We start from the raw sequence: 14,714 nt of genomic DNA on the forward strand, positions 1-14,714 counted from the left end.
CTATTTTATGCAACGGGTTAAGAAATTATTTTGACTCAATGTATCCGAATATAGGACTTCATGATTTAGAAAAAGCGGCTAACATGCAACATAAAGAAGCATGTTATGCTTACGGGTTAGTAATGTTCGCTTCTCACCAAAGTGAGAAAAAGAACATCGGGCTACAACTATTAAACAAAACGTTCCCACAAGTGACGGAGTCGGTAATTAGGGTAAGAAATAAGGTTTTTAGGTAATTACGAGACTGTTGGTCATTACGTAACCTTCGTCCTTTTGACGACGTTACAACACGTTGTCATACTATCGGTCACAATGGTTACGTTCCACAAGACCAAGGATGGGAAGTGGTATTAGTAAAACCAGAAAGCATGACTTGTTTCTGGACGTATGAATTACGTGTCTTTGTTACCTTTGCTGAACGCCTTATTTATTAACTAGAATTATCTTCGTAACTACTTTGTATCAAAGTTTTATGTGCTATATTTCATGCTATATGTAAAATAGCGGTATTGTAAGTTTGCAAGTTATTGTATAAAGGTTTGAATATGATATATATTTTTTTGTGATTAGTTTTTCATATAGAATTGTAGTAGTTGAAATGGTAAGTTAGCTACTAAGTATGAACTTAACGGGTAGGTACTACCCGAATTAAAGAGTATAAAACGCTAATATAAAGAAAGAGCTTTTATAAATAAGTTCATATTACGCTACGAAATACTATTGACTACTCTTGATATTCTATATGATTAACTCGTTTCATTTGACTATTTTGAAGGAAATGGCACCGACTACTCGACACACCTTGAATATGAGTGAAGAGGAATTTCGTGCCTTTCTTGCTTCAAACATAGCCACAGTACAGGCCGCGCTACAAACCAACAATAACCATGGATCTAGTAGTACATGAAATCGTGTAGGATGCACCTATAAAGAAATCACTGCCTGCAAACCTTTGGAATTTGATGGAACCGAAGGACCGATCGGATTGAAACGGTGGACCGAGAAGGTCGAATCGGTGTTTTCCATAAGTAAGTGTACTGAAGAGGACAAAGTGAAGTACGCTACGCATACCTTCATAGGTTCTGCGTTAACATGGTGGAATACCTATCTAGAGCAAGTGGGACAATATGATGCTTACGCACTACCGTGGTCAGCATTCAAGCACTTGATGAACGAGAAGTACCGTCCCAGAATCGAGGTCAATAAGCTCAAGACAGAACTTAGAGGGTTACGAACCCAAGGATTTGATATTACCACGTACGAAAGACGATTCACAGAATTATGCCTATTGTGTCCGGGAGCGCTCGAAGATGAGGAAGAGAAGATCGACGCATTTGTGAAAGGATTACCGGAAAGAATCCAAGAAGATATAAGTTCACACGAGCCCGCCTCCATACAACAGGCATGTAGAATGGCTCACAAACTAGTGAACCAGATTGAAGAAAGAATTAAAGAACAGACTGCTGAAGAGGCCAATGTGAAGCAAGTCAAAAGAAAGTGGGAGGAAAACGGTGATAAGAATCACCAATACAACAACAACAACAATTACAACAATAATCGCAACAACTATCCTAACAATCGCAACATCAATCGCAACTACAACAAACGGCCCAACAACAACAACAACAACAACAACAACAACAACAACAGCAACTACAATAATCATCTTAACAACAATAATAACCGCAACAACAATAACAATCAGAAGCAGCTATGCCAAAGGTGTGAAAAGTATCACTCGGGGTTCTGCACCAAATTTTGCAACAAGTGTAAAAGAAATGGTCATAGCGCGGCGAAGTGTGAGGTCTACGGACCAGGGGTTAACAGAACGAAAGGAACAAATGGTGTCGGAACGAGTAATGGCGGAGCAAGTAGTGTCGGAGCAAGTTATGCCAATGTAGTTTGTTATAAATGTGGAAAACCGGGCCACATTATTAGAAATTGCCCGAACCAGGAGAACACGAATGGACAAGGCCGCGAAAGAGTTTTCAATATTAATACGGCAGAGGCACAGGATGACCCGAAGCTTGTTACGGGTACGTTTCTTATTAAAAATAAATCTGCTTACGTTTTATTTGATTCGGGTGCGGATAGAAGCTATATGAGTAGAGATTTTTGTGCTAAATTAAGTTGTCCATTGACGCCTTTGGATAGTAAATTTTTACTCGAATTAGGAAATGGTAAATTAATTTCAGCAGATAATATATGTCGAAATCGAGAAATTAAACTGGTTAGCGAAACATTTAAGATTGACTTGATACCAGTAGATTTAGGGAGTTTTGATGTGATAATCGGTATAGACTGGTTGAAAGAAGTGAAAGCAGAGATCGTTTGTTACAAAAATGCAATTCGCATTATACGAGAAAAAGGAAAACCCTTAATGGTGTACGGAGAAAAGGGCAACACGAAGCTACATTTTATTAGTAATTTGAAGGCACAAAAACTAATAAGAAAAGGTTGCTATGCTGTTCTAGCACACGTCGAGAAAGTACAAACTGAAGAAAAGAGCATCAATGATGTTCCCGTCGCAAAAGAATTTCCCGATGTATTTCCGAAAGAATTACCGGGATTACCCCCACATCGATCAGTTGAATTTCAAATAGATCTTGTACCAGGAGCTGCACCAATAGCTCGTGCTCCTTACAGACTCGCACCCAATGAGATGAAAGAACTGCAAAGCCAATTACAAGAACTTTTAGAGCGTGGTTTCATTCGACCAAGCACATCACCGTGGGGAGCTCCTGTTTTGTTTGTCAAGAAGAAAGATGGTACATTCAGGTTGTGTATCGACTACCGAGAGTTGAACAAACTTACCATCAAGAACCACTACCCACTACCGAGAATCGACGACTTATTTGATCAACTACAAGGCTCGTCTATTTATTCAAAGATTGACTTATGTTCCGGGTATCATCAAATGCGGGTGAAAGAAGATGATATTCCAAAGACTGCTTTCAGAACACGTTACGGTCATTACAAGTTTATGGTCATGCCGTTTGGTTTTGGACCTTATGAACCGAGTGTGTGGACCATACCTTGACAAATTTGTCATTGTTTTCATTGATGACATACTTATTTACTCAAAGAATGACCAAGAACACGGTGAACATTTGAGAAAGGTGTTAGAAGTATTGAGGAAGGAAGAATTGTACGCTAAATTTTCAAAGTGTGCATTTTGGTTGGAAGAAGTTCAATTCCTCGGTCACATAGTGAACAAAGAAGGTATTAAGGTAGATCCGGCAAAGATAGAAACTGTTGAAAAGTGGGAAACCCCGAAAACTCCAAAACACATACGCCAGTTTTTAGGACTAGCTGGTTACTACAGAAGGTTCATCCAAGACTTTTCCAGAATAGCAAAACCCTTGACTGCATTAACGCATAAAGGGAAGAAATTTGAATGGAAGGATGAACAGAGAAAGCGTTTCTGTTATTGAAGAAAAAGCTAACTACGGCACCTATATTGTCATTTCCTGAAGGGAATGATGATTTTGTGATTTATTGTGACGCATCAAAGCAAGGTCTCGGTTGTGTATTAATGCAACGAACGAAGGTGATTGCTTATGCGTCTAGACAATTGAAGATTCACGAAAAAAATTATACGACGCATTTTGGAATTAGGCGCGGTTGTTTTTGCATTAAAGACTTAGAGGCACTACTTATATGGGGTCAAAAGTATTATATATACCGACCACAAAAGTCTTCAACACATATTTAATCAGAAACAACTGAATATGAGGCAGCGCAGGTGGATTGAATTGTTGAATGATTATGACTTTGAGATTCGTTACCACCCGGGGAAGGCAAATGTGGTAGCCGACGCCTTGAGCAGGAAGGACAGAGAACCCATTCGAGTAAAATCTATGAATATAATGATTCACAATAACCTTACTACTCAAATAAAGGAGGCGCAACAAGGAGTTTTAAAAGAGGGAAATTTAAAGGATGAAATACCCAAAGGATCGGAGAAGCATCTTAATATTCGGGAAGATGGAACCCGGTATAGGGCTGAAAGGATTTGGGTACCAAAATTTGGAGATATGAGAGAAATGGTACTTAGAGAAGCTCATAAAACCAGATACTCAATACATCCTGGAACGGGGAAGATGTACAAGGATCTCAAGAAACATTTTTGGTGGTCGGGTATGAAAGCCGATGTTGCTAAATACGTAGGAGAATGTTTGACGTGTTCTAAGGTTAAAGCTGAGCATCAGAAACCATCAGGTCTACTTCAACAACCCGAAATCCCGGAATGGAAATGGGAAAACATTACCATGGATTTCATCACTAAATTGCCAAGGACTGCAAGTGGTTTTGATACTATTTGGGTAATAGTTGATCGTCTCACCAAATCAGCACACTTCCTGCCAATAAGAGAAGATGACAAGATGGAGAAGTTAGCACGACTGTATTTGAAGGAAGTCGTCTCCAGACATGGAATACCAATCTCTATTATCTCTGATAGGGATGGCAGATTTATTTCAAGATTCTGGCAGACATTACAGCAAGCATTAGGAACTCGTCTAGACATGAGTACTGCCTATCATCCACAAACTGATGGGCAGAGCGAAAGGACGATACAAACGCTTGAAGACATGCTACGAGCATGTGTTATTGATTTTGGAAACAGTTGGGATCGACACCTACCGTTAGCAGAATTTTCCTACAACAACAGTTATCATTCTAGTATTGAGATGGTGCCGTTTGAGGCACTTTATGGTAGAAAGTGCAGGTCTCCGATTTGTTGGAATGAAGTGGGGGATAGACAGATTACGGGTCCGGAGATAATACAAGAAACTACCGAGAAAATCATCCAATTCAACAAAGATTGAAAACCACCCAGAGTCGACAAAAGAGCTACGCGGACAGTAAAAGAAAAGATATAGAGTTTGAAATTGGAGAAATGGTCATGCTTAAGGTTTCACCTTGGAAAGGCGTTGTTCAATTTGGTAAACGGGGGAAACTAAATCCAAGGTACATTGGACCATTCAAGATTATAGATCGTGTCGGACAAGTAGCTTACCAACTGGAGCTACCTCAACAACTCGCGGCTGTACATAACACTTTCCACGTCTCAAATTTGAAGAAATATTTTGCTAAAGAAGATCTCACTATTCCGTTGGACGAAATCCAAATCAATGAAAAACTTCAATTCATTGAAGAACCCGTCGAAATAATGGATCGTGAGGTTAAGAGACTTAAACAAAATAAGATACCGATTGTTAAGGTTCGATGGAATGCTCGTAGAGGACCCGAGTTCACCTGGGAGCGTGAAGATCAAATGAAGAAGAAATACCCGCATCTATTTCTAGAAGATTCGTCAACACTTTCAACAGCTTAAAATTTAGGGACGAAATTTATTTAACGGGTAGGTACTGTAGTGACCCGAACTTTTCCATGTTTATATATATTAAATGAAATTGATATTTACATGATTAAGTGTTTCCAACATGTTAAGCAATCAAACTTATTAAGACTTGATTAATTGGAATAGGTTTCATATAGACAAATGACCACCCAAGTTGACCGGTGATTCACGAACGTTAAAACTTGTAAAAACTATACGATGACATATATATGGTTATATATATAGTTAACATGATTTTATTATAATTATGTATCTCATTAGGTATTTTAACAATGAGTTATATACATAAAAATGAGACTATTAAATTAAGAAACTCGAAAACGATATATATAACGATTATCGTTATAACGTCTTACTAGGTACATATGAATCATATTAAGATATTGATACACTTGGTTAATTATGTTAAATGATAAGTAAATATATCATTAAGTGTATTAACAATGAACTACATATGTAAAAATAAGACTACTAACTTAATGATTTTGAAACGAGACATATATGTAACGATTATCGTTGTAACAACATTTAATGTATATAGATCATATTAAGAGATATTCGTACATCATAATATCATGATAATATAATAATTTAAAATCTCATTTGAGATTATAAACATTGGGTTAACAACATTTAACAAGATCGTTAACCTAAAGGTTTCAAAACAACATTTACATGTAACGACTAACGATGACTTAACGACTCAGTTAAAATGTATATACATGTAGTGTTTTAATATGTATTCATACACTTTTGAAAGACTTCAAGACACTTATCAAAATACTTCTACTTAACAAAAATACTTACAATTACATCCGCGTTCAGTTTCATCAACAAATCTACTCGTATGCAACCGTATTCGTACTCGTACAATACACAGCTTTTAGATGTATGTACTATTGGTATATACACTCCAATGATCAGCTCTTAGCAGACCATGTGAGTCACTTAACACATGTGGGAACCATCATTTGGAAACTAGCATGAAATATCTCATAAAATTACAAAAATATGAGTAATCATTCATGACTTATTTACATGAAAACAAAATTACATATCCTTTATATCTAATCCATACACCAACGACCAAAAACACCTACAAACACTTACATTCTTCAATTTTCTTCATCTAATTGATCTCTCTCAAGCTCTATCTTCAAGTTTTAAGTGTTCTTCATAAATTCCAAAAGTTCTAGTTTCATAAAATCAAGAATACTTCCAAGATTGCAAGTTTACTTCCAAGTTTTCTAAATCCATTCCAAGTAATCATCCAAGATCAAGAAACCTTTGTTACTTACAGTAGGTTATCTTTCTAATACAAGGTAATAATCATATTCAAACTTTAATTAAATTTCTATAACTATAACATTCTTATTTCGAGTGGAAATCTTACTTGAAATTGTTTTCGTGTCATGATTCTACTTCAAGAACTTTCAAGCCATCCAAGGATCCTTTGAAGCTAGATCCATTTTTATCATTTCCAGTAGGTTTATCCAAGGAACTTGAGGTAGTAATGATGTTTATAACATCATTCAATTCATACATAAAAAGATGTCTTATTCAACGTTATAAACTTGTAATCACTAGAACATAGTTTAGTTAATTCTAAACTTGTTCGCAAATAAAGTTAATCCTTCTAACTAGACTTTTAAAATCAACTAAACACATGTTATATATCTATATGATATGCTAACTTAATGATTTAAAATCCGAAAACACGATAAACACCATAAAACTGGATATACGCCGTCGTAGTAAAACCGGGGGCTGTTTTGGTTGGGATAATTAAAAGCTAAGAAGAAATTTGATTTAAAAGCTATTCTTCTGGAAAAATGATTTTTATTATGAACATGAAACTATATCCAAAAATCATGGTTAAACTTAAAGTGAAAGTATGTTTTTCAAAATGGTCATCAAGATGTCGTTCTTTCGACGGAAATGACTACCTCTTTCAAAAACGACTTGTAACTTGTATTTTCGACTATAAACTTATACTTTTTCTATTTAGATTCATAAAGTTAATTTCAATACGAAACCTGCCACTGGAATCACTCAAAACGGATTAGAAACGAAGAAATGGCGAGTAAAACAAGATTGATAAAAACTACTCATTTTACCTACGTGAAAGTTAGTAATAAATCTATTCCAACCATAACCTAATCAACTTATATTGTATATTATGTAATCTTGAGATACCATAGACACGTATACAATGTTTCGACCTATCATGTCGACCCATCTATATATATATATATATTGCGGAACAACCATAGACACTCTATATGTGAATGTTGGAGTTAGCTATACAGGGTTGAGGTTGATTCCAAAATATATATATAGTTTGAGTTGTGATCAATACTGAGATACGTATACACTGGGTCGTGGATTGATTCAAGATAATATTTATCGATTTATTTATGTACATCTAACTGTGGACAACTAGTTGTAGGTTACTAACGAGGACAACTGACTTAATAAACTTAAAACATCAAAATGTATTAAAAGTATTGTAAATATATTTTGAACATACTTTGATATATATGTATATATTGTTATAGGTTCGTGAATCAACCAGTGGCCAAGTCTTACTTTCCGACGAAGTAAAAATCTGTGAAAGTGAGTTATAGTCCCACTTTTAAAATCTAATATTTTTGGGATGAGAATACATGCAGGTTTTATAAATGATTTACAAAATAGACACAAGTACTTGAAACTACATTCTATGGTTGAATTATCGAAATCGAATATGCCCCTTTTTATTAAGTCTGGTAATCTAAGAATTAGGGAACAGACACCCTAATTGACGCGAATACTAAAGATAGATCTATTGGGCCTAACAAACCCCATCCAAAGTACCGGATGCTTTAGTACTTCAAAATTTATATCATATCCGAAGGGTGTCCCGGAATGATGGGGATATTCTTATATATGCATCTTGTTAATGTCGGTTACCAGGTGTGAACCATATGAATGATTTTTATCTCTATGTATGGGATGTGTATTGAAATATGAAATCTTGTGGTCTATTGTTACGATTTGATATATATAGGTTAAACCTATAACTCACCAACATTTTTGTTGACGTTTAAAGCATGTTTATTATTAGGTGAATACTAAGAGCTTCCACTGTTGCATACTAAAATAAGGACAAGATTTGGAGTCCATGTTTGTATGATATTGTGTAAAAACTGCATTCAAGAAACTGATTTCGATGTAACATATTTGTATTGTAAACCGTTATGTAATGGTCGTGTGTAAACATGATATTTTAGATTATCATTATTTGATAATCTACATAAAGCTTTTTAAACCTTTATTTATAAAATAAAGGTTATGGTTTGTTTTAAAAATGAATGCAGTCTTTGAAAAAAAGGTCTCATATAGAGGTCAAAACCTCGCAACGAAATCAATTAATATGGAACGTTTTTAATCAATAAGAACGGGACATTTCATAAGACTTGGCCACTGGTTGATTCACGAACCTATAACAATATATACATATATATCAAAGTATGTTCAAAATATATTTACAATACTTTTAATACATTTTGATGTTTTAAGTTTATTAAGTCAGCTGTCCTCGTTAGTAACCTACAACTAGTTGTCCACAGTTAGATGTACAGAAATAATTCGATAAATATTATCTTGAATCAATCCATGACCCAGTGTATATGTATCTCAGTATTGATCACAACTCAAACTATATATATATATATTGGAATCAACCTCAACCCTGTATAGCTAACTCCAACATTCACATATAGAGTGTCTATGGTTGTTCCGCAATATATATATATATAGATGGGTCGACATAATAGGTCGAAACATTGTATACGTGTATATGGTATCTCAAGATTACATAATATACAATATAAGTTGATTAGGTTATGGTTGAAATAGATTTATTACTAACTTTCACGTAGGTAAAATGAGTAGTTTTTATCAATCTTGTTTTACTCGCCATTTCTTCGTTTCTAATCCGTTTGAGTGATTCCAGTGGCCACAGTTTCGTATTGAACTTAACTTTATGAATCTAAATATAAAAAGTATAAGTTTATAGTCGGAAATACAAGTTACAAGTCGTTTTTGAAAGAGGTAGTCATTTCCGTCAAAAAAAACGACATCTTGATGACCATTTTGAAAAACATACTTTCACTTTGAGTTTAACCATGATTTTTGGATATAGTTTCATGTTCATAAGAAAAATCATTTTTCCATAAGTATAGCTTTTAAATCAAAGTTCTTCTTAGCTTTTAATTATCCCAACCAAAGCAGCCCCCGGTTTTACTACGACGGCGTATATCCAGTTTTATGGTGTTTATTGAAATGTCCCGTTCTTATTGATTAAAAATGTTCCATATTAATTGATTTCGTTGCGAGGTTTTGACCTCTATATGAGACGTTTTTCAAAGACTGCATTCATTTTAAAACAAACCATAACCTTTATTTCATCAATAAAGGTTTAAAAAGCTTTACGTAGATTATCAAATAATGATAATCTAAAATATCCTGTTTACACACGACCATTACATAATGGTTTACAATACAAATATGTTACAACAAAATAAGTTTCTTGAATGCAGTTTTTACACAATATCATACAAACATGGACTCCAAATCTCGTCCTTATTTAAGTATGCGACAGCGGAAGCTCTTAATAATCACCTGAGAATAAACATGCTTAAAACGTCAACAAAAATGTTGGTGAGTTATAGGTTTAACCTATATATATCAAATCATAATAATAGACCACAAGATTTCATATTTCAATACACATCCCATACATAGAGATAAAAGTCATTCATATGGTGAACACCTGGTAACCGACATTAACAAGATGCATATATAAGAATATCCCCATCATTCCGGGACACCCTTCGGATATGATATAAATTTCGAAGTACTAAAGCATCCGGTACTTTGGATGGGACTTGTTGGGCCCAATAGATCTATCTTTAGGATTCGCGTCAATTAGGGTGTCTGTTCCCTAATTCTTAGATTACCAGACTTAATAAAAGGGGGCATATTCGATTTCGATAATTCAACCATAGAATGTAGTTTCACGTACTTGTGTCTATTTTGTAAATCATTTATAAAACCTGCATGTATTCTCATCCCAAAAATATTAGATTTTAAAAGTGGGACTATAACTCACTTTCACAGATTTTTACTTCGTCGGGAAGTAAGACTTGGCCACTGGTTGATTCACGAACCTATAACAATATATACATATATATCAAAGTATGTTCAAAATATATTTACAACACTTTTAATATATTTTGATGTTTTAAGTTTATTAAGTCAGCTGTCCTCGTTAGTAACCTACAACTAGTTGTCCACAATTAGATGTACAGAAATAAATCGATAAATATTATCTAGAATCAATCCATGACCCAGTGTATATGTATCTCAGTATTGATCACAACTCAAACTATATATATTTTGGAATCAACCTCAACCCTGTATAGCTAACTCCAACATTCACATATAGAGTGTCTATGGTTGTTCCGAAATATATATAGATGTGTCGACATGATAGGTCGAAACATTGTATACGTGTCTATGGTATCTTAAGATTACATAATATACAATACAAGTTGATTAAGTTATGGTTGGAATAGATTTGTTACCAATTTTCACGTAGCTAAAATGAGAAAAATTATCCAATCTTGTTTTACCCATAACTTCTTCATTTTAATTTCGTTTTGAGTGAATCAAATTGCTATGGTTTCATATTGAACTCTATTTTATGAATCTAAACAGAAAAAGTATAGGTTTATAGTCGGAAAAATAAGTTACAAGTCGTTTTTGTAAAGGTAGTCATTTCAGTCGAAAGAACGATGTCTAGATGACCATTTTAGAAAACATACTTCCACTTTGAGTTTAACCATAATTTTTGGATATAGTTTCATGTTCATAATAAAAATCTTTTTCTCAGAATAACAACTTTTAAATAAAAGTTTATCATAGTTTTTAATTAACTAACCCAAAACAGCCCGCGGTGTTACTACGACGGCGTAAATCCGGTTTTACTGTGTTTTTCGTGTTTCCAGGTTTTAAATCATTAAGTTAGCATATCATATAGATATAGAACATGTGTTTAGTTGATTTTAAAAGTCAAGTTAGAAGGATTAACTTTTGTTTGCGAACAAGTTTAGAATTAACTAAACTATGTTCTAGTGATTACAAGTTTAAACCTTCGAATAAGATAGCTTTATATGTATGAATTGAATGATGTTATGAACATCATTACTACCTTAAGTTCCTTGGATAAACCTACTGGAAAAGAGAAAAATGGATCTAGCTTCAACGGATCCTTGGATGGCTCGAAGTTCTTGAAGCAGAATCATGACACGAAAACAAGTTCAAGTAAGATCATCACTTGAAATAAGATTGTTATAGTTATAGAAATTGAACCAAAGTTTGAATATGATTATTACCTTGTATTAGAATGCTAACCTACTGTAAGAAACAAAGATTTCTTGAGGTTGGATGATCACCTTACAAGATTGGAAGTGAGCTTGCAAACTTGAAAGTATTCTTGATTTTATGTAACTAGAACTTGTAAAATATATGAAGAACACTTAGAACTTGAAGATAGAACTTGAGAGAGATCAATTAGATGAAGAAAATTGAAGAATGAAAGTGTTTGTAGGTGTTTTTGGTCGTTGGTGTATGGATTAGATATAAAGGATATGTAATTTTGTTTTCATGTAAATAAGTCATGAATGATTACTCATATTTTTGTAATTTTATGAGATATTTCATGCTAGTTGCCAAATGATGGTTCCCACATGTGTTAGGTGACTCACATGGGCTGCTAATAGCTGATCATTGGAGAGTATATACCAATAGTACATACATCTAAAAGCTGTGTATTGTACGAGTACGAATACGGGTGCATACGAGTAGAATTGTTGATGAAACTGAACGAGGATGTAATTGTAAGCATTTTTGTTAAGTAGAAGTATTTTGATAAGTGTCTTGAAGTCTTTCAAAAGTGTATGAATACATATTAAAACACTACATGTATATACATTTTAACTGAGTCGTTAAGTCATCGTTAGTCGTTACATGTAAATGTTGTTTTGAAACCTTTAGGTTAACGATCTTGTTGAATGTTGTTAACCCATTGTTTATTATAACAAATGAGATGTTAAATTATTATATTATCATGATATTATGATATATAATATATCTTAGTATGATGTATATACAGTTAAATGTTGTTACAACGATAATCGTTACATATATGTCTCGTTTCGAAATCATTAAGTTAGTCGTCTTATTTTTACATATGTATTTCATTGTTAATACAATTAATAATATATTTAATTATCATTTAACATAATTAACCAAGTGTATCAATATCTTAATATGATTCATATGTACCTAGTAAGACGTTGTTATAACGATAATCGTTATATATATCGTTTTCGAGTTTCTTAAATTAATAGTCTCATTTTTATGTATATAACTCATTGTTAAAATACCTAATGAGATACATACTTATAATAAAAACATGTTAACTATATATATAACCATATATATGTCATTGTATAGTTTTTACAAGTTTTAACGTTCGTGAATCACCGGTCAACTTGGGTGGTCAATTGTCTATATGAAACATATTTCAATTAATCAAGTCTTAACAAGTTTGATTGCTTAACATGTTGGAAACATTTAATCATGTAAATATCAATCTCAATTAATATATATAAACATGGAAAAGTTCGGGTCACTACAGTACCTACCCGTTAAATAAATTTCGTCCCGAAATTTTAAGCTGTTGAAGGTGTTCACGAATCTTCTAGAAATAGATGCGGGTATTTCTTCTTCATCTGATCTTCACGCTCCCAGGTGAACTCAGGTCCTCTACGAGCATTCCATCGAACCTTAACAATTGGTATCTTGTTTTGCTTAAGTCTTTTAACCTCACGATCCATTATTTCGACGGGTTCTTCGATGAATTGAAGTTTTTCGTTGATTTGGATTTCATCTAACGGAATAGTGAGATCTTCTTTAGCAAAACATTTCTTCAAATTCGAGACGTGGAAAGTGTTATGTACAGCCGCGAGTTGTTGAGGTAACTCAAGTCGGTAAGCTACTGGTCCGACACGATCAATAATCTTGAATGGTCCAATATACCTTGGATTTAATTTCCCTCGTTTACCAAATCGAACAACGCCTTTCCAAGGTGCAACTTTAAGCATGACCATCTCTCCAATTTCAAATTCTATATATTTTCTTTTAATGTCAGCGTAGCTCTTTTGTCGACTTTGGGCGGTTTTCAACCGTTGTTGAATTTGGATGATCTTCTCGGTAGTTTCTTGTATAATCTCTGGACCCGTAATCTGTCTATCCCCCACTTCACTCCAACAAATCGGAGACCTGCACTTTCTACCATAAAGTGCTTCAAACGGCGCCATCTCAATGCTTGAATGGTAGCTGTTGTTGTAGGAAAATTCTGCTAACGGTAGATGTCGATCCCAACTATTTCCGAAATCAATAACACATGCTCATAGCATGTCTTCAAGCGTTTGTATCATCCTTTTGCTCTACCCATCAGTTTGTGGATGATAGGCAGTACTCATGTCTAGACGAGTTCCTAATGCTTGCTGTAATGTCTGCCAGAATCTTGAAATAAATCTGCCATCCCTATCAGAGATAATAGAGATTGGTATTCCATGTCTGGAGACGACTTCCTTCAAATACAGTCGTGCTAACTTCTCCATCTTGTCATCTTCTCTTATTGGCAGGAAGTGTGCTGATTTGGTGAGACGATCAACTATTACCCAAATAGTATCAAAACCACTTGCAGTCCTTGGCAATTTAGTGATGAAATCCATGGTAATGTTTTCCCATTTCCATTCCGGGATTTCGGGTTGTTGAAGTAGACCTGATGGTTTCTGATGCTCAGCTTTGACCTTAGAACATGTCAAACATTCTCCTACGTATTTAGCAACATCGGCTTTCATACCCGGCCACCAAAAATGTTTCTTGAGATCCTTGTACATCTTCCCCGTTCCAGGATGTATTGAGTATCTGGTTTTATGAGCTTCTCTAAGTACCATTTCTCTCATATCTCCAAATTTTGGTACCCAAATCCTTTCAGCCCTATACCGGGTTCCGTCTTCCTGAATATTAAGATGCTTCTCCGATCCTTTGGGTATTTCATCCTTTAAATTTCCCTCTTTTAAAACTCCTTGTTGCGCCTCCTTTATTTGAGTAGTAAGGTTATTATGAATCATTATATTCATAGATTTTACTCGAATGGGTTCTCTGTCCTTCCTGCTCAAGGCATCGGCTACCACATTTGCCTTCCCCGGGTGGCAACGAATCTCAAAGT

Source organism: Rutidosis leptorrhynchoides, chromosome 3, assembly GCF_046630445.1.
Source record: "Rutidosis leptorrhynchoides isolate AG116_Rl617_1_P2 chromosome 3, CSIRO_AGI_Rlap_v1, whole genome shotgun sequence".
Lineage (NCBI taxonomy): Eukaryota > Viridiplantae > Streptophyta > Magnoliopsida > Asterales > Asteraceae > Rutidosis > Rutidosis leptorrhynchoides.